Source organism: Physeter macrocephalus, chromosome 10, assembly GCF_002837175.3.
Source record: "Physeter macrocephalus isolate SW-GA chromosome 10, ASM283717v5, whole genome shotgun sequence".
NCBI lineage: Eukaryota > Metazoa > Chordata > Mammalia > Artiodactyla > Physeteridae > Physeter > Physeter macrocephalus.
The window spans coordinates 57,547,087-57,568,743 of NC_041223.1; the positions used below are offsets into that span (position 1 = coordinate 57,547,087).

At 33.8% G+C, this 21,657-nt stretch overlaps 1 pseudogene; it reads right to left on the reverse strand.

Annotated features, from left to right (window-relative positions):
• Window positions 1-1,417: 1,417 nt before the first annotated feature.
• Window positions 1,418-21,657, reverse strand: part of LOC112063768 (cerebral cavernous malformations 2 protein-like) — an 89,106-nt pseudogene continuing 68,866 nt past the window's right edge.

Here is a 21,657-nt window from a genome sequence, read left to right on the forward strand (position 1 = left end):
TAGGAGTATGGAGCCTCATTATGAATTTCATTTATCTGTCATTTCTCCCAAGCCATGACCTTCCTTGCCTTCAGGGAAATTTGGAAAATTTGGAGAATGGACTTTTGTGGAGAGGGACACACACAGTGCCCATTTGGAATAACAGTTTTGCTTCTCTTAAAGCCATTTGGCTTGATTTTAGAGAAAAAAATCCTTAGTAGATTTTAATGAAAGTATCAATAAAGGGCCCATCTTCTTCTGATGATAAATTATCACAAATTTTCTGATGTAGAAAGGAATCTCAGCAAAGAAGAGTAGATACACTTTATGCCTACTCCACTCTGTGGAATTTCTTCTGGTGTTAATCATAGATTGAGCCAATAATAAAATGTTTAGTTACATAGTGCAATAAACTATTTCTTGATGTAAAAGTCTGATTTAGAACTTTCTATTGTTTGTGTATTAATTTATGCAAAGTCAGGACTAGTACAATAATTTTTGATGAGCCTAGGAAGCTTTCACTATAACATCACCCCTCTACCTCTACCCAAAACCCTGCACTTTAGGAATCTCATTGACTTTTTGTCAGTTAACTTGGAAATAAAGAATTTTTACTGCCAATATCTAAATTTTTAGGCAATGAACAAGTCAACAAAATATATATTTCTCCAAAATTGTGACATTACCTATGGGACTATCAGAAAATTTTCTTACATGAACCCTTCTCACACATAACTGGTATCCAAAGAATTCTTCTTGAACAAATAATTAAAAATATGTAGCACTGTATCTGTACAAAATATTTTATGGAGGATGTGAGTAATAAGGAAGGATTTCTAAAACGAGGTGGCAGGAGAAAGAATATTTCAGTCAATATAGCAGGAAATGAAAATATCTGCAAAGTTTAGTTTAATATGATCATAAATGAGTTATTTTATATTGCTTTATATATTGTTTCTCAATATAGAAGTGCTCCTTAACAGCAGAGGGACATCTGTGCCTGGATTTTGTCGCCCAGCCCCCAGCCCAGCCCAGGGATAGGAAGTGTGGATGCACAGAGGTCACAGGAACCTCTTCCTGAGAAGGATGGGCCAAGAATAAGGGGGTGGGTGGGGACGGCAAAGCACCCAGGCCTTGCCCCATACCGTGATGATGCATGCGGTCACCGTCCATCACCCTGATGGTCTCCAGGAAGTCCTCCAAGTGCTAGCTGTCCTCCTGAGGGATGAGGGGCCTTGGCCCCAGCAGCAGGCACTTGTGGTTGTCTGCATTGAGCTGCCACTTGTGGGTGGCAAACTCTGGACTGAGACCCTTTGTGGTACTGGGGCCCCAGGGCGGCCAACTGCTAGGTCTCCTGGGAGGAAAGCTGGGTGTACTGTGTCAGTGCAAAGGCTGTCAGCAGCTAGGGGTCCAGCACTCTGAGCGCTCTCGTTGGTAGTCAGGGCACTTGGCGATGTCCACACGCAGGAGAACAGGCAAGGTGCCACCTGTGCATGCACTTACCTAGGAAGGTGCTTGCTTCAGCCTCGTGGGATCCTCTAATATTCACTTTTGTGGGAGAACCAGTCATTTTTGTGATGGGACAGAAGTGGCTTCTGTCCACTTCTGAAAGAGACCCCTTCCAATATTGCTCTGCCCTGAAAGTCCATGGTGGACTCCACATAAAGTATGTGGAAGACTTGGTGGAACGGGAGCCAGGATCACCAGGCAGCTGGCCTCCACAGGCCCCACTCCGTTCTCGGACACTAAGCCTTTCCTGTGGCCTCTGGAACTTTCCACAGACAGACTCGGGCTGAAGAAATTCCGGGGTCCTGGGCTCTTCAGTCCCACCAGGTGCAAGGCGTCATACTGGAGGTGGGAGACAGAGACAGTGTCATGGATGGGACCTGAGATGGTGTCCTCCTTGTCCCTCCGGGCCAGCCAGATATTGTAGGTGGACAGGCTGGTCACAGCATCATGCTTGGAGAGCTGGTGGGCTCTTTGCACCATCAATGAAGTGCAGAATTTCCTTACTACTTGAGGTAGTCAGGTGTCCTGGTACATATTGTACATTAACTGACCTCAGCGCTTCACTTCCTTCTCTGGGTACTGGCTCAGCTGTATGTGGGGCTTGGCGCGCTTGGCAGGGACAGCACCACTGTGTCCAGGTCTTTCTATCACCTTCACCTAGGCTTTCTTCTCCACTTTTTCACCTTTTAGGAATACTCATTAAATGACAGCACAATTTCAGGTTTCTTCATTTTCTTGCCCCCTCTTCCATGTCCCTGCAAGCAGCTGCAGGTCAAAATTGAATGAGATTAGCATAAATTTTATTCATCAAATTAATACATTAACCATGTCTCAATTCAGTGTTTTATACTAGTCATAGAGAGGAGGATTGGGGGCTTTATTATAAGGAGTGCAGTTTTTACAGATCTTATATACAAAAGGCAGTTGATAGCAGTTTGCATGTTTGGTAGTTTATAGAGTTAAAAACTCCACAGTTCAGGAGTTCTGTACCATTTTGTCTTTAATTTTATTTTAAGTATACAGATTTAACTTTAATAAAACTAACACACTGAGGCACACAAAAGATTTTTGGTAACAAATTTAAAAGACATTCTTAGATATCAATATTTACTATGATAGATTTTAAATTTTTTCCAGATGTTAAGGAATAATATGTAGAAAAGTTAAAAAAAAACCTGATGAATTAATATGTTGCTACTAAACTTGAACTACCAAGTGTCTAAAATCCATTGACAGAAATAGTATTATGTTATACATTTTTATTTTACTTAACAGGATAAAATGCATAATTTCCTCTTCCATTGAAGTCCCCCAACAATCAAGTCAGGAAAACTGAGAAAGGATGAGGCACTATTTAAATAAAATAACTCAGATAATTCAAAATTATATCAACATATTATAGTTCCTATTTAAGTTTTTTCCAACATTAATAGAAACACTTTTATCTCATGAAAAAAATTAATTATAACATTTCCAATTTTTTTCTCTGCTATATAATTTAGATTCAAATTTTTAATGAAAATTGTAAAACTTAAAGATTTTTTCACCTTTAAATAAGACATTACCCAATATTGACAATGAGGTTTAAAATAAAATGGTAAAAATTTTAAATTAAAACTATAATAAATGATTAATAAGCAGTACATATTTAGTGTTGAATAGTTATGTCTAAGAGTAGTTCATTATTACACATTTGTGAGTCATTTCAAATCCTCCTGATTCCAAAACATTTTTGTGGTTTTATTGACATCATTCACCAGGAATTTATAATATAATTTACTGTTTTTGTGTATTTCTGTAGTTTTTTCATTATACTCTGATTTTATAATATCAATGAAATTTTCCATGTTATATATACCTATGTCTATGCAGTATTTTATTTAAATGAACAAAATAATTATTTTAATGTTGAAGAATTACTTCAGTTACTTTAAATAATTTTATAGAAATATGTAATTTCAAAACATTTTTCCAAGTCTACATTTTTGCTTTAGTAACCTCTCTATAATTTAAATAGTAAATGTGTACTTTGATACTATACATTTATGTGATAAAACTTTTCCTGACAGAAAATTTTTTTTACTCTATGAATATGTTAATAAAAAGTAAAAATATATCTGAACAGATGCTTATAAAAATAATTCTTAAGACAGTCTATGAATAAAATATAAATTCAGAGTATTTTCAATCATACTGTTATATTTTACTTTCAAAATTGGAATGTGGTATCTTCATTAATTTGTCTTAGTGATGTAGAGAACAGCATAAAAATACTTTTCAGAGTATTTTTGCATATACCATATTGGAAATCAGGGATCATAAACAATATGGAAATTCTCATGACATTCTGTTTTTGCATTTAAACTCTCCACTTGTGTTATTACCTTACAAACAGTTTTATTTCATCTAAATGTTTCACCCTATTTGTTTACTAACACCATTTTAAATTGGTTATGGTTAATTTCCTTATTTTCATTTTACCTACTAAAAAAGCAAATAAATACATATGAGAGTTCAAAGATAATGTGTGACTTTGGAAACATTTTCCAAAGAAACCTGTTCTAAGGATCAAACCACTGAATGCTCAACATTGAACATAATGAAGATGGCTAAGCATAATGCAGCTTTTCAAATTTGGAATTCTTCAGTAGTACATGTAAAAGGTGTGTGTATGATGAAGGGACCAAAAGTAATGAAAAGCCAAAATTTGATAACTGTCCAGAGAATTCAAATTCCTGTAGTCACTTATTATTGCTTTAATTTATTCCTGATATAAGCCTTGGGCCACATCTAGGACTATCAAGATCTCTCTTGCATGCTTAAGATTGGTTTAAAACCAATTTGCAATCCTGCTGGCATCTGTTAAAATGTTTCTGCATAGAAGCCCTAAGGTTGGGGGAGTCATACTGGAGTATGTGTAGAATAGAGCTGATTTTCAGCTGGTCTGGGAAAATTCTATCCTTATCTCTGGGGATACTGGAGGTTGGCTTTGACCAAGATAAGCTCTGTGGGATTTATCATGTGTAGTTTAAAGTCTAAAAATCTAGACACTCCTAGGGCTTGGTTTACTGATGGTTTTTACCTGGTGTAGCCTATGAGCTATGGCAGTGTTTAACTACATTGCCAGACATGTGTAATCCCCCTTCCTTACTTCTGCCTTGAGTGCTCATGAGACCCAGATTCCTTGCACAGATATTGATGCCTCAACTGATGTTGAAGCCTGGCCCATGTGCATTAAGGATTCTGGGGAGATTGTACCTGAATATATTTCAGACCACCAAAACTTGCCTGTGCTCTCTTTCTATTGCTGTGTCTTATTGATACTTTCACTTTAAATAAAGAGCATTATGTGAGTATGCTTTGGGAAGCCTCGTGAGTCCTTTGAACTATCCAAACTTGGGAAATCTGTGTAGTATTTAATTCAACTTTTCTTGCTCAGGACTAGGGTGAGGCAAGGCAAGAGCCTAGGACACAAAATTTAAGGAGGCACTCACTTTCAAGAATCTGAGAGTACCTCCTTTAATTCTGTACCTCATTTCTTATCCTAGTCCAAGACCTGCTACCTTTATAGTCTCAAGTATCTTTCCAATTAAATACTTAGGATAACTCAGATTTAGACTTCTAGCAACGTGTCTTTATTGTCTTTCCTGCCTTTGTGTTATTACCAAGGTAATCTTTATGAATTTTCAACCACTTCTTCATTTAAATCTATTGATATCATATCTATTAATCCTCTCAACACCACTGCCATTAAAACAATTTTAAACACTCTGTTGAAATAAATAATGCTAAAATTTTAGTGAGAAAAAAATTGTTTAGAACCTGCCTCAATGATTTTGTTAATTCTAGAATCCTTTGTTTAATGGCTGAATCTAGATACTATTCAGCCATTAAATAAAGGAAATCCTGCCATTTGCAACAACATAGATGAACAACATAGGGCATTGTGGTTTTTGTTTCTGATCCAGAAGTTTGATGCTAATGATGGCAATATCTTGCAAAGTCAAAGGCTTCGGAACACTTGGGCCAACTATTCAGTGTAGAATTCTACACATTAGAGAGTAGTTTAAAGCCTTGAACTACAAATAATCCTCTTCAAAGTAAGAGCATTAACATTAGGTCTATAGCACTTGTTAAAATATGCACGTAATATTTAGTTGATGATTACTGCTTATTAAAATAGAAAATATAATAAACTGTAAGAGTTTGTTAAAAATGTCACATATGCAGAGTATTGCAGACAATTTCAAGTTTGAAATATTCTTTGTAACCTCTGTTGATATCCTTCTTGAGTTAGTCTCTACAGGGATTCATAAACCTAAGAGATTCATTTTAATTGTGATGGCATTTTCCCACCATGAGCTAGTCCATTAAAATCACATTGAATGAGATTGCAGGTAAAGTGTTCAGCTGTTGGTTAATTCTCAAGCCAAGATAAAATCATTTAACTCCACATATCCTGCTATGATTTAAAGTAACTATCTCAAACACTAGTCAGTGAAATGTGAAACTGTTAATTGCTTTTCTTGGAGGCTTGATATCTAGCACAGTAATATATTTTCAATTTAGAAGAACATTCAGAATAAAATTCTAGGAAAATATTTCCGTTTTTTATTTTTAGTAATCTATTTAATTAATTCTTAAAATAATTTAATATTACAGTTTACTTCAACCTTTTTTCCCCTAGTAAGAAAGCAAGGATTTTTAAAATTATATATTTATTTCCTAAATACTAATTTCCTATATAGCCCATCATTTGTCAATGACAAAGTATTTCACATTTATAGAGATTCATTTAAATATATCATGCTTGATACCAATATTCATGATACATAGAATGGTATTCTGATATCTAGATTAGATTATTCTTATCCATGAAGAGTTTTATATCCCCAAAGCACTCATAACACAGATATAAAGTCTGATTGTTAATTAATTGTATATTAATTTTATAAACATGTTATACATTCAATCTTCATTTTTATTATAATGTTTACAGTGCACTGTTACATAAAATACAGAATAAGTATGGAACAATGACATGGATTTTGGAAGCACTAGCTAATTTTCAAACTTCAATGTATATTTTCTTGGTAAACTTTGTCAAAAATTTTTCCTCCTTGAGCATCAGTTTCTTCATCTAAAATGGGAATACACCTACCGTACAGGAATATTTTAAGATTAGGCTTCTTATTTTGCAAACCATAAGATATTACAGCAATATAAGTGAAACTCATGGAATAAATTACATATAAAAGTAAACAAAAGGAAAAATTATCCTAATAGACAAAATTTATTGAATCCAGTTATATGTGGCTGATGAGCTACATTAATGTTTCAATCTTGATTCATAAACTAAATAAAATGTATATATGAACTTCCATCTTCCACCATGATTTTAGAGATCTGGAAGAAATGTTGCTAGCACTCTTTCATAAAAAAAGAATAGAACAAACAATTTCATCAACAGATGAATATATATATAGATCTAGATACTATTCAGCCATTAAATAAAGGAAATCCTGCCATTTGCAACAACATAGATGAACCTTGAGGATATTATGCTGAATAGAATAAGTCAGAGAAAGACAAACACTGCAAATTCTCACTTATATATGGAATCTGAAAAAACAAATTCATAAAAACAGAGATCAAGATGGTGGCTGCCAGAGGTGTGGGTTAGGGTAGGATAATGGGTGAAAGTGGTCAAAAGGTACAATGTCCAGTTATAAGATAAATAAGTTTTGGGGATATAGTGTACACCATGATGACTGTAGGTAACAATACTGTACTATATCTTTGAAAATTGCTAAGAGACTAGATTTTAAAAGTTCTTATCACAGGAATGAACAATTTTAAGTATGTGAAGTGATTGATGGTAAACTAAACATTGTGGTAATCATTTCACAACATATGTATATATCAAACCATCTGTTGTACACCTTAAACTTATACAGTGTTATAAGTCGACTGTATTTCAGTAAAACAGGATAAAGAAAATTCCAAATACTGATGAAAGAAATTTAAAAAAAAATCCTAGTTAAATGGAGAAAAAAAAATCCTTATTGATGGATTTAAAGATTCAATATCACTAATATACTAGTCTTCCCCATTTGATGTATAGAGCCAATGGAATTCCAATCAGATTCCCACCATATGTTTGGACCTTGCATAGCCTTAACGACTTTTCAAAAAGAAAAATAGGGCTTCCCTAGTGGCCCAGTGGTTAAGAATCCACCTGCCAACGCAGGGGACACGGGTTTGAGCCCTGGTCCGGTAAGATCCCACATGCCGCAGAGAAACTAAGCCCAAGTGCCACAACTACTGAGCCTGCGCTCTAAAGCCTGTGAGCCACAACTACTGAATCTGCCTGCTGCGACTACCGAAGCCCATGTGCCTAGAGCCCGTGCTCTGCAACAAGAGAAGCCACCGCAATGAGAAGCCCGCGCACCGCAACAAAGAATAGGCCCCGCTCGCCACAACTATAGAAAGCCCGCGCATAGCAGTGAAGACCCAATGCAGCCAAAAATGAATAAGTAAATTTATTTTTAAAAAAAAGAAAAAAGAAAGAAAATAAATATGAAAGACTCAGAGTACCCACTTTCAAATCTTATTATAAAGTTATGGTAATCAAGACTATACACAGGAAGAACTAAGGGATTTTTTTTTTCCTTTCTTTTTTTTCACAGTGAGAAGCTGGTGGGGATCCTGAAGGTAAAACTCATGGAATTTTGGTGGCCTCCCTAACACTGGGATCCCCAGAGGTCATAACTTTCAAGATGCTCCACACTGAGCTGCCAGCAGTTCTTCAATTACAGTTTAAGTCTGCCTACTTGTACCGGTGCCAGCAGTGGTTTCTGCTCCAAGTAAGTTGTGATTTTCTGTGATTCTCCATATCTGAGTCTATTCAGGTTTGTGGGCAGCAGCTTGCCCTTTGCCCTCAATTCTCTGAGTTGTTTTTCAGCTTGTTTAGCATTTTTTATTGTGAGGATAGAAGTGCTAACATCCACACTATTTACAGGTCAGAGCAGAAATATAGGCATTTATTTTTTAGAAACAAAATAGTCAAAGAGACTTAAAATTTTCAAATGTTATTCTATGGAAAATATTTTTCAGTGTATCACAAAAGCTAATAATTGAATGAACGCTTCTAACTGATTTGGTGTTATATGTATTAATCACATGTATACCTAAGAAAGCTACACAATGTGGAAAGTGCTGCTTTAGTTTGTTGACTATCTGGAAAATTGAATCTAATTTGCAGATTCATTAAAAATTTTTTAAAATTATCTATTCTATGCAAGTTCAAAGTTCTATTGCCATTGCACCAGATTTTTCTTATATATATACATAATCCCCAATCTTAGAATCATCTTCAAATGCTTTACATTTTATCTCTGCCCAGACATCTTTTATTTACCCTCAAGGGATTTTATTTTAGTTTTTAATGTGCAAAGACGGTGTTAAAATGAAATTCTTAGTTAGGAATGAAGTAGAATGTTCAATTCTTCATTGGTAACATATCTCCACCTACCCCAATTTAAAGAAAATCATAATCACATCAGGAGAAGAGAAAACAGTTCTGAGATCTTCACAGATACTGAGGGGATTGTCAGTTTTCTGCTAAAGCAGGGGCACCCATACTATTCTGGATATCAGAACTATCAATAGCCATAGCAAGACTGAGAAAAATCCATATAGTCAATAATGGTTACATTTTAAATTTTATACACACACACACACACACACACACACACATTGGTTTAGGAAAATTGAAACAGAGTATTTTGCCTTGTTAAAATAATATTTCTATTATCAGCTTCTCTTATTAGTATTGATAAAATCTCTTATTACTATCTATACCAATAATAATTATGTAATTGTCACATAGAACTTGTTTTATCTACTGTAGTTTCTTGATATTCCAAATTAGACTATGTAATGCCAAACCTTTCTAAAATTCAGAAATGATCAAACCCACTCCCAAGATGCCAAACTAAAATCCAAAATTCTTGAAAAATCCAAAATCCAAGACTCAAGTCTTAATGATCAGATTTCTGGTAACCTTAAGTTTTATTATATAGTGAAACTACAATTCACATACACCATGTACACCCATTCTAAAATATAGGTTCTTCCTTATACTTAACTCAAATTTATTAGACTTTTTTGGTAATAATAAAATTGTGTTGTTTTCTTTATATAGATCTCAAACAATGTTCTTTACTGTTATTTCTAGGTATTTTATAGTTGGTGTTGCTGTTGAAATGGGGAATCATTTTCCATTAAATTTTCTGTTTAATGCATAAAGATATTTGCATATATTTATCTAATCTCTGGACACTTTAATAACATTATTTTGGAAGGTTAGGTTGATTTCCTTTTGTTTCATAGGTCAACAATTATTATATCTCTATCCCTCTATAGATAGAGTTTCAGTTTCAAGTCAAGGGAATTTAATCTAATCCAATCTAATAAAAATTTCAAGAAAAGGAGTTCAACTCTCTCAGTTTTCTAGGTAGACGACACTCTCTATGGCAATTATATCTACTGAAGAATTTTTTAGAGAGACATTTTCACTTGATGGTTTTCTAAGCCTATTAATCTAAAATGACATGTATAGAGCAAATAATTTATTTAGAAATTATCTCAGGAGCACAGTGAGGGACTAGGGGAGTGATATAGTCATTCAAGGTTATGATAGTAATTAAGTTAACACATTGGAAAAATAGGGTTTTATCCCACTAGTGACCCCTTGGAGAGACTTACAAAATTCACCTTAGAATTATCCCACCTAAAGTCAAAAAAGTTGTGGTATTTACCCATCACTTCCTTCCTTCATTATTTGAGGGCTTCTCCTGGGATTGTCAGCTCTCAGGCACTTATAGACCATAAATTTTCACTGTCAGATATGCTTTTAGTTGGATACATACCAGTACTTGGAATAGGAAACCATCAGTAATTATGTTTTGCTACATTTCACTTCTTGCAAAATTCAGATCCACTCTCTTTACTTACTGATTCACTGATACTTGTAGCCAGTTGCAGTTTTAAAAAGAGGATAATTGAAGAAACCGTTGAGAAGTTAGTTTCCTGTATGCAGTTCATCCTGTGACCATAGTTTATATATATCATTTCTCTCTTCTACCTCTCATTCTAGATTTCCTACAACCTCAGTCAGTACTTCTGCTAATAAGTAGTTTGCCCAGTAAGATTACCCTAACTTCTTTCTCCAAGGTAACTGTGCTGTTGCCAGTTCCTGGTGCTTATAATTTTCTCTTTATGGTTATCTCCATAAATGGAAGCATGCACAAGCACACCAGTAAATCTCTGGAGATGCAGCCGTATTCTTCCTTCTCCTGATTTAATAGCAACAGCTCTATTTCATCATGAAAATCAGAGTCAGTTACCTCTATCAAAGTAGGAATAACTTGTCTGCCTTCAGATTTTTGGTGCAAACTGTCCAAAGTAACCAGGCGTAGCTTAGTTGAACCCTTACTGTATTCCCAAGTAGAAAAAGCCTGTCTCCAACAAATCAAAGCCCCAAGAAATTAAAACCTAGGAATTAAGTCAAAAATAAATTTTTAACACAGTCTAAAATAGTGGAGATAAATTCCCCAATGTGTCACTGATAGGGGCTGTTATAATTTCCATTCCTAGGTTCCAGACAAATAATGTTGAAAAAGTATATTTAGTTCACACCAATATATTGAACTAACTTAGCCATTAAACGGACCTAGAGTTTTTCCTTCTTTGATATCTGGTCTTAGGGAACTACCTGTAAAGTGTGAGGGATAAATATCAATGCAACAGATATAGATGACATGTGAGTCTAGGACACCTATTTATGTAATATACTTTGTCCTTTCTAATTGCCTGAGCTATACCTCAAAGACTCTCTTTCCATTGTATGATGAATTGGTATTAAGTCTACTCAAACTTTTTATTTGGTATTTCAGAAAATATGCATTTCATGTGGGCATCTTCATGTCCTCTAGTCACCGAAAGACTCAAGGCTAATGTCAAGGGCTTATGAGTCTGTGATAGATCCACGAACTGAATTGAAGAATAATTCTCAGTTGCACAAATCATGACACTGCTTGAGAATCCCAGAAGTCTGTGCTATAAATATCCACATGGTACCCTGACTTCTGTAGATGTTTTTCTACCATCATGGCATCTACAAAGCCATATGGTTCAAGTGACCGTACTACTTAGTACCATAATTTGAAATGGATACAGTTTCCTCCCTTGCTATTGACCTACTCAAAGGCCCCAAATTGATTCAGTTTTTGTCAATATGGATGACATACATGATGTTCTGTACATTGACTACAGGATCTAGCCTTCTTCATACTTTACTGTGACAGAGAAGGAACATTAATATAGCTCTAAGGCTAGTAAATGTGTACTGCTGTCTGTCCTAAAGGATTGTAAATGGCTTCTGATTCCCATTCTGGGTTGGGGTTGATAACAACACACCAATAGCCATTTGACAAGGTTCAGGGTTGTGTGATATGTTTCAGTAAGATACTACATTCGTTAGAGCAGCTATGATTGTGGTTATCACATGGTTAAAGTTAGAATAGACCACTGTCATCTGCTTTGATCTATCTGCTTTTTCAGGGGACAAAGTATTGAATTAAGTGGGGATATGACAGGGACTATCATCCTTGCATCCTTTAGGTTTGTGAAGTTTGCACTGTACTGTGCCATTTCACTGAGTGTTGCTGTTGGTACTCTATTTTGAGTAGGGGTTAGAGGTATTGTGGATTTCTATTGAGCCTTTTCTACAATAATGGCTCTGAAATCATCAAGAAAACAAAATGAGATTCTGAGAGCACTTAACTATATTCAACTTGATCATGCATTCAGAGACCATAGAAATAGCCTAGGTTAACAGACCTACTGGAAAAATTATGAGATGGAGTTGGACTGGAATTTGAATTATCACTCTAAACAGGGGGGTGAAGGGATGAGGAGGGCTCATGACTTTTGGATTCCCTGGTATCGTTCAGTGTCAGCTTAAACTCTGCATCCAGTAGCCCTGTGAAGATCTGAGTATTCATTTTCCTAGTATTTAGTTACTATGAGAAACAGCTGTCAGCTCCTTTGGAGAAAAATTATTGACCAGTATGGTATATGCTTCCTGTGGGATTATAGGGCCTTTCTTCAAGGTGACCCAGCCTCCCATTAAACCAATGAGCTCTAGGTCTCAGAAGTAGTTTACATCTGAAAACTGGCACAGCCAGAGTTCTTTCTGGTATTATATGTCAGGAAATATTTGTATGGGGTCCACATCTGTCTTGCCTCCTGAAGCACCATGTTTTCTTCAAATTTTCACAGATCCCTGTAGGTCAGGTTGCTGTGGATTATATTCTGTCCTTGCTATCCATCACATTCATTGTACATACCTCTTACAGTTAAGTGTTGCCAGTTAGTCTGAGCTATTCTGAAATGCTCTCATTCCCACTGATAACAGGGAGCTTAATTTCAGAGCAGCATAAGATACATCAACCCTGGTCTACAGTGATGCTGAGGACAAAGAGAGACACAGAGGCACAGAGAGAGACCCAGAGGGAGAGAGAAGGAAGGGAGAGATTGAGATTTTATGGAATTGTCCCACACATTTACAGAGGCTTGGAAAGTTCAAAATCTGCATGGTGGGTTGGTGAGTTGTAGACCCAGAGAAGAGCTGCAGTTCGAGTCCAAAGGCAGTCTTCCAGCAAAATTCCCTCTTTTTCCAGAAACGGCATCTTTTTCTATTAAGGCCTTTGACTGAGTGGACAAGGCCATCTTGATTTGAGTGTTCATTTCATATAAAAATTATCTTCACAGAAACATCTAGAATAATGTTTGACCACATATCTGGGTGTCATAACATAGCCAAGTTAACACATGGAATGAAATGAACAATCACAGGTGATAAAAACATGAATTCTGAAACCATATTTTTTCTGGGTTCATAATCCATTTACTTTTTCCACTTTATGACTATAGACAACCTACTTCATTTTCCTGTAATTCAAATGCTTCATTCATAAAATGTGGATAAGAATAGCATCTATTTTTAGAGAATAAATATGAAGATTAAAGGAGTTAATATGAATAAAGGTCTTAACACTGTGTATGGTACACAGTAAATGCTCCAAAAATGGTATCTCTGATTGTTGTTAACAGTTTAGAAGAAGATACCTTTGGAAAACTTTTCTGCAGACTAAATGTCAAGTTTTGATATAATTGTTTTACTAATTCCATATGATTAATTCATTGACTTTAAGCCTCTGTGTGATTTATCCTTATCTTGGTGTAGCTTATACTTAAGTGTATAGAAACAATTTGTCTAAGGAAGCAAGTGGAGCTAAATATTTTAGGAAATTATTCCTGAACAATTAATTCTATGTTTAATTGTATTTCTATTAGTATAGTTATTTTTTATTCTAATTTAAAATTTATAATCATGTAGTTAATTTCATAGTGACTTTTCAAGTTATTAAAATATAATTGTTAATTATACATTTTATTTAATAATACCCCCATAATTTTTACTAAATCAGCTTTATAATTTTTATTAGAATGTATTTTTAAAATTTCCTACTCAATTTTATTTGTAGAAGGAGGGATGAATAGTGTTTAAATATTTCAATTTTTATTTATACTAATACATTTCTTTCTGCATTAAGCTTTATTATTCTGCTTGTTTTCATAAAAAACTTTTACTGTTTCTGATAAACTGTTTTATATTTGGCTTATTTTCATGATCCTTTAGTATTTAATCACTGCTTGTAATTCTTGACACTTCTCATGAGTTTTGCCACATAAATTACCCACCTTTATTACTTTACATTGTCTAGTATTTTCATTTCTTATTAGAAAAATGTTATTCAAGAACAGGTAGTTTTAGAGACTGGAAGATTAATTTCTATTTTTTTTGTTTTATGGTCAGAGAATACAGACTATTTTTTGCATAAACATTATTCATATTGCTGCAAACCTTTGGTTAATTTCCAGAGTTTTGACAAAGTTCATTGTGACAATTTTTGCCAGTTTTCTCACTGTTTTTATGGAAGAGAGAATTTATGGAGGGCCTTGCCCTTTCATTTTCATTGATGTCACTCTTTCACTTTATAATTTTTTCTTTCTATTATTTATTATTTTTTTTTGCCTCTTTCTATTAATTTTTGAGGATGTTTAACATATTCTGTATACAATACCTTTGTCATATAGGTTCTTTGAAAAAAAAAAGTTTCTTGGCTTCTCATTTTGAACATAGTCTTTAGGAGAGTAAAAGCTTTATAATATTTAATGCAATTTAATTTATTAGGATTTTATCTTCATAGTTTGTGAATTTGGTATTTCTTTGTGCAAGATTGTGAGGACTTTTTCCTATGTTTGATTCTAAAAAGTTATTGTTTTTCTCTATACATTGACATGGACCACCCATTTTGTATTAGTTTTTATATACACTGTGAAAATTAAATCTAAGTTTATTTTAGAGTATATATGTCCAATTATTCTAACACCATTTACTGAAAGTGTTAGTATTTATATATTGCAATACTTTCACATTGTTGTCAAAAATTATTTGACCATACTTGTTTGGGCATATTCTGTTTCTGATTTGTTCTGTTCATCTATGTGTTTATCTTCTTTACCAATAACACAGAGTAAGTCTTTAAACAGATATCTATTTTTAGGTATTTTATTCTATTCTGTTTACTTTGGCTTTTTATATAAATTTTAGATTCACATTGTAAATATGTACAGAATCCTTGCTGATTTTATAAATTAAGTTGTAGAGAATTGACATTCTACTAGATTGGGTCTCTCAATTCATTAATAAGTTATGTCTCTCCATAATTCAGGTCTTTCATTTATTTCATCACATTTTCCCATTTTAAACATGCAGTACCTGTACATTATTTTATGAGAGACTGTCCCATATAGGTTTTTAAATTATCATTTTAGTTTTAAATTATCAGCACATAGAAATATGATTTGTGTGTATTCTATTCCTCTATTTGCAAGCATGCAAAACCAACTTATTAATAGTAGGAGGATTTTTTTTTGGTAGATTCTTTGGTATTTTTTATGTAGAAAACTGTGTCTTCTTCAAATAGGGACAGTTTATTTCTTCCTTTCTAATCTGTATGATTTAACTTCTTTTTTATGCCTTATGTTAATGGTCTAAACTTCTAGTACAATGTTGAATATGAATGGTGAGCATGAACATCCTTGCATAGTTTGTGACACCAGGAAGACAGCATAAAGTAATTTACTATTAAGTATCTTATTGCTAAGAGTTTTATTGATGTCCCTTATTAAGTTGAGGGAGTTGTCTTCTATCCCTGGATTGATAAGAGTGTTTATCATAATTGAGGGTTGAATTTTGTCAAACTTTTTTCCTGTATTAATTGGTATGATGATGTTCTTTTTCCTTTTTAGACTGTGAATATGGTTATTTTATTGATAGATTTTCATATATTGAACCAGCTAACTTTCTTGAGATAAATCTTACTTGGTCATGGTATATAATTCTTTTATGTATTGATGGATTTTATTTGCTAATATTTTGTGGGGAATTTTTATGTGTATGTTCATCATAGTTTTATTTTTTGTTGTTCTTTTTTTGTTGTTGTTTCTTGCTTCTTTTTCTTTTTTTGTACTCTTTTTGTGTGGAGTATTGGAGTAATGTTGACCAAGTAAAATGCTTTATATTTCTATTTTATAGAAGAGATTTTTTTGTTTAACTGCTGCTATTTCTTCTTTAAGATTTTGACAGTTTTGATGTCACATTTTTAAAATATGTAAAATGTGTCATCAAAAACACAAAACATGGGATGGGGGAGTAAAAATGTAGAGCATTAGAATATGTTCAAACTTATCAACAAAATGAACTGTTAAAAATATAAGTTGTTATATGTAAGTTTCATGGTAACCACAAAGCAAAAAACTATAGTAGATACACAAAAAAATAGAGAGAAAAGAGTCAAAGCATACTACTCAAGAAAGCCATCAAACTACCAAGTTAAAGCAAGAAAAGAAGAAAAGAACAGAGAGGAACTAAAAAATAACCAGATAACAATTATTGAAATAACATTAAGTACATACCTATCAACAATTACTTTAAATATAAATGGACTAAATTCTTCAATCAAAAGACCTAGAGTAGCTGATGGATTAAAGATAAGCCACATCTGTATGCTGCCTACAAGAGACTCACTTCAGATTAAGGACACACACAGACTGAAAATGAAGGATAGAAATGTATATTCCATGCAAATGGAAATGCAAAGAAAGCTGGGGTAGCTATGCTTATATGAGACAAAATAGACTTTAGTACAAAGACTGATATAAGAGAGAAAGAAAGGCATTACACAGTGATAAAGGGCTCAATCAAACAAGAGGATACAATGTTTGTAAATATTTATGCATCCAGTGTGGGAGCACCTAAATATATAAAGCAAATATTAACTGACATAAAGGGAGAAATAGACAGCAATATAAGAATAGTGGGGATTTTAATACCCCACTTGCATCAGTGGGTAGATCATACAGACAGAAAATCAATAAGGAGACATTGACTTTAAATGACATGTTAGGCCAGATGGACTTAACAGATATATACAGAGAATTTCATCCAAAAGCAACAGAATACACATTCTTCTCAAGTGCACATGTAATATTCTCCAAAATAGATCATATGTTAGGCAACAAAACAAGTCCTAATATATTTGAGAAGATTGAAATCATATCATACATCTTCTCTGACCATAGCAGAATGAAATTTAGAAATCAATTACAGGAGAAAACTGGAAAATTCACAAATGTGGAGATTAAACAGTGTGCTACTGAACAACCGCTGGGTCAAAGAAATCAAAATAGAAATCCAAAAATACATAAAGAAAAATGAAAATGGAACTACAACATACTAAAACTTAGGGGATGCAGCCAATGCAGTTCTAAGAGGGAACCCTTCAAAACTCATTTTCCAGGCCATCGTTACCCTAATACCAAAACCAGACAAAGATGCCAATTACAGGCCAATTGAAAATTACAGACCAATATCCTTGATGAAACATACATGTAAACATTCTCAACAAAATATTAGCAAACCAAATTAAACAATATGTTGAAAGGATCATATACCACAATCAAGTGAGATTTATTCCAGGGAAGCCTGGGTGGTTCAACATCAACAAATAAATCAATATGATACACTACAATAACAAAAGGAAGGATAAAAATCATATGATTATCTCCATAGATGCATAAAGGCATTTTCCAAATTCACCATCCATTTATTATAAAAACTCTCAATAAAGTGGGTATAGAGGGAACGTACCTCAACATAATAAAGGCCATATATGAAAAGCCCACAGCTAACATCATGCTCAATGATGAAAAGCTGAAAACTTTTCCTGTAAGATCAGGAACAATACAAGGATGGCTATCTCTCCTCTTTTATTCAACACAGTCCTGGCCAGAGGAATTAGGCAAGGTAAAGAAATAAAAGGCATCCAAATTGGAAAGTAGGAAGTGCAACTGTCACTATTTACAGATGACATGATACTATATATAGAAAACTTAAAAGAAGTCACCAAAAACCTGTTAAAACTAATAAATGAATTCAGTAAAGTTGCAGGATACAGAATCATTATACAGAAATCTGTTGCATTTCTATACACTAATAACTATGAGAAAGAAAAAAATAAGAAAACAATACCACTTAAAATTACTCAAAAAGAATAAAACACCTAAGAATACATTTAACCAAGGAAGTGAATGGCCTGTATATTGAAAACTATAGTTATTGAAAGAAATTGAAGAATACACAAGTAAATGGAAAGATATTCCATGCTCATAGATTAAAGAACCAATATTGTTAAAATGTCCATACTACTCAAAGCAATCTACAGATTCATTGAATCCCTATCAAAATTCCAGTGGCATTTTTCAAAGAACTGGAACAAATAATCCTAAAATTTGTATGGAACTACAGAAGACCCCAAATAGCCAACACAGTCTTGAGAAAGAAGAACAATGCTGAAGGCATCATGCTTTCTGATTTTAAAATTATATTACAAAGCTATAGTAATGAAAGAGTATGGTGATGGCATAAAAACATACATAGATCAATAGAACAGAATAGAAAGCTCAGAAATGAATTCACACATATATGGTCAATTAATCTATGACAAAGGGGCCAAGAATATACAATGGGGAAAGGACAGTCTCTTCAATAAATCATGTTAGGAAAACTGAACAACCACATGTAAAGTAGTTAAACTAGACCACTATCTTACATCATACACAAAAATAAACTCAAAATGAATTAAAGATGTGAACATAAGACCTTAAACCATAGAATCCCTAGAAAAAAAACACAGGTGATAAGCTCATTGACATAGGTCTTGGAAATGATTTTTTAGATCTGACCCCAAAAGTAAAGGCAACAAAAAGAAAAATAAACAAGTAGGACTAGATCAAACTAAAAAGCTTCTGCACAGCAAGGGAAACCAACAAAATAAAAAGGCATTCTCTGCTTAATGGGAGAATATATTTGTAAATCATATATCTGATAAGGTGTTAATATCTAAAATTGATAAAGAACTCAGCTCAATAACAAAAAAACCCAACAAACAATCCAATTAAAAATGGGCAAACAATCTGAATAGAAATTTTTCCAAAGAAGATATGCAGATGGTGAACAGATACATGAAAATATGCTCAACATCACTAATGCTATGGGAAATGAAACTCAAAATCATAATGGAATATCATCTTATACCTGTTAGAATGGCAAATCAAAAAGACAAGAAATAGCAAGAGCTGGCAAGGATATGGAGGAAAGAGAGCCCTTATGCACTGTTGGGAATGTAAACTGGTGCAACCACTATGGAAAACCATATGGAAGTTCCTCAAAAAATTAAAAATAGAACTACTATATGATCCAGCAATTCAACTTCTGGGTATTCATCTGAAGAAAATGAAAACACTAATTTGAAAAGATATATGCACTCCCATGGTCATTGCAGCATTATTGACAAGAGCCAAGATATGGAAACAACCTACGTGTCCATGGAAGGATGAAAGCATAAAGAAAATATGATTTATTTTCATACTTCTACCTCTATTCTGAGGCTAATATGTGAAGAACAGGGCGAATGAGAAGCAGTAAGAGCATCATTTGTAGGCAATGGTAGTGCTTATATAGAGTATGTGATACAGGCTCACTGGGTGTGAGAATCAAGAACACAAGGAAAAAAGAATTAAGTCTACATAAAGGAAAAGCAAATATGAGATTATTTAAGGAACTTGCATCATTGATTTGTTTTCTCTTATGTCAGAGAAAAGAAAAGGAGAAAAAATTTTTTGGCTGAAAGAAACTGAAAAAAATGACCCAAGTCAAACTAGAGATTTTCTCAGCTTAGCATTTTACAACGAGTTGCACTGTGACTTTTTTGGGGGCCTTTTTAGCATTTTACTTTTTTTTTGAAATTCTGTGTTCTTTGAACATATTTTGTACGCTTGGTTCAGTTCTCATCGTATGGAGATTCTGTTTCTTCCCTGGAGTCCACTTGTGAAGTGAGCTAAAGGATTATAATTTTGCCTCCTCTCTTTTTGAGATCCTGACAAACTTGCCCAGTGAATGTAGTACGTATTCACTGACTTCCTGTAAAGACCAAGTCTCTGTTAAATGTTGATAGAAACTTAAAAATAAACAGTATCGTGTTACAACTAGAAATTCAACCACCCTACATACAGAATCAAGATTTACACAGGAGACAGTAAGTTCCAGTATGACTGACACAAACAGTGGGAGGAATAGTAAGGGAGCAGGCTACACTGATGAAGGATACATGGATCTCTCTCTATTATTAGGCGCTTCTAGTTTTAAACTTCAAATAAAGTGTTCAATTTTTTGAGACCTTCACATTTTCTTAGTGTTATCTTGGCATCTTATGATGAAAGAAGTTATGAATTGGAATTTTTTATATTTACTGACTGGTGGACAGGAATGAGTTTGATAATTTTTCTCAGATAAATTAATGTTTTTCTTCAATAGATCTTGCCTCATTAAATGAACTATATACAGTATTTTGGTGATGCTAATGTATGCAATATTTGAACCAATATTTGATCAATAATGTTTTTCCACCTATTCCAAAAAAAAAAGTATGTATCCTGCATTAGAAAAGATTGCACTAACTACAGTGAAATCAGGTATTGATTTGAACATTTTGCTTTGAAATTATAAAACTGAAAGGGGCCGTGTCCTTGTGTCCTTATGTCTCTCAGCTAGTGACCTCATTGATTTTTGTCTGACACATGAAATCTCTGTGTGCTATTCTGTCACCTTTCTTCTGCCTATCTTAATTCCCAGGGATGTATGCTTTCTTCTTGTATGACTGTCTCAACCATTCCCACTTAGTAAAACAAGATGAGTTCAATATCATATTTAATAAAACTAGCAAATATTCTGTTTTGTAATTGTTGCCCGTTTCTCTTTTTGGTGCTAACCCTAAATTCTGATCTATAAGGTGGAAATTATAAATAGAAGAGTGTGTAGCACATAGACAACAACATGAGTTTTTCAAGAGAAGGCAGAAGATAAACATAAAATGTTGTTTGGGTTTGAGGAACAAAAAGGAGCTAACTGCAACTGGAGGAAAGACCTTGTGGTTAGCTGATATATGTAAAGCTACAGATATTATAAGCAGAAGAAACAATATACTAGTAACATTAGAGAGAAGAAGCCACAACATCTGATGGCTGGTTTTATGTGCAGCTAAAGAAATGGAAAGGGCAAAGGTAACTCTGTCTGTTTTTAAGTTCCCACTGTTGGCTTCCTTTCCTTAGTCTGTCCCTAAAGATTGGATTGGTGTCTCACAGAAATCTGTTTCTGGCCTATTTCTCTTCTTTCTCAATATTCCACTAGCACACAATTCTGTGCAACCTTTTGTTTTTCTACAACTATGTGGTCATACCCCCAAATTTGTATTTCTAATTCAGACATCATATTGAATGCTAATCAGTTTAACCTAACTAACCAATTGTCTTCTGTACTTGGATATTTATCAACACCTCCAATTTAACACAAAAGGTGTTTACTACTTATCCTCCAAATCTAGTATTCTTTCAATATTGCTTTTTCAGCATATAGCA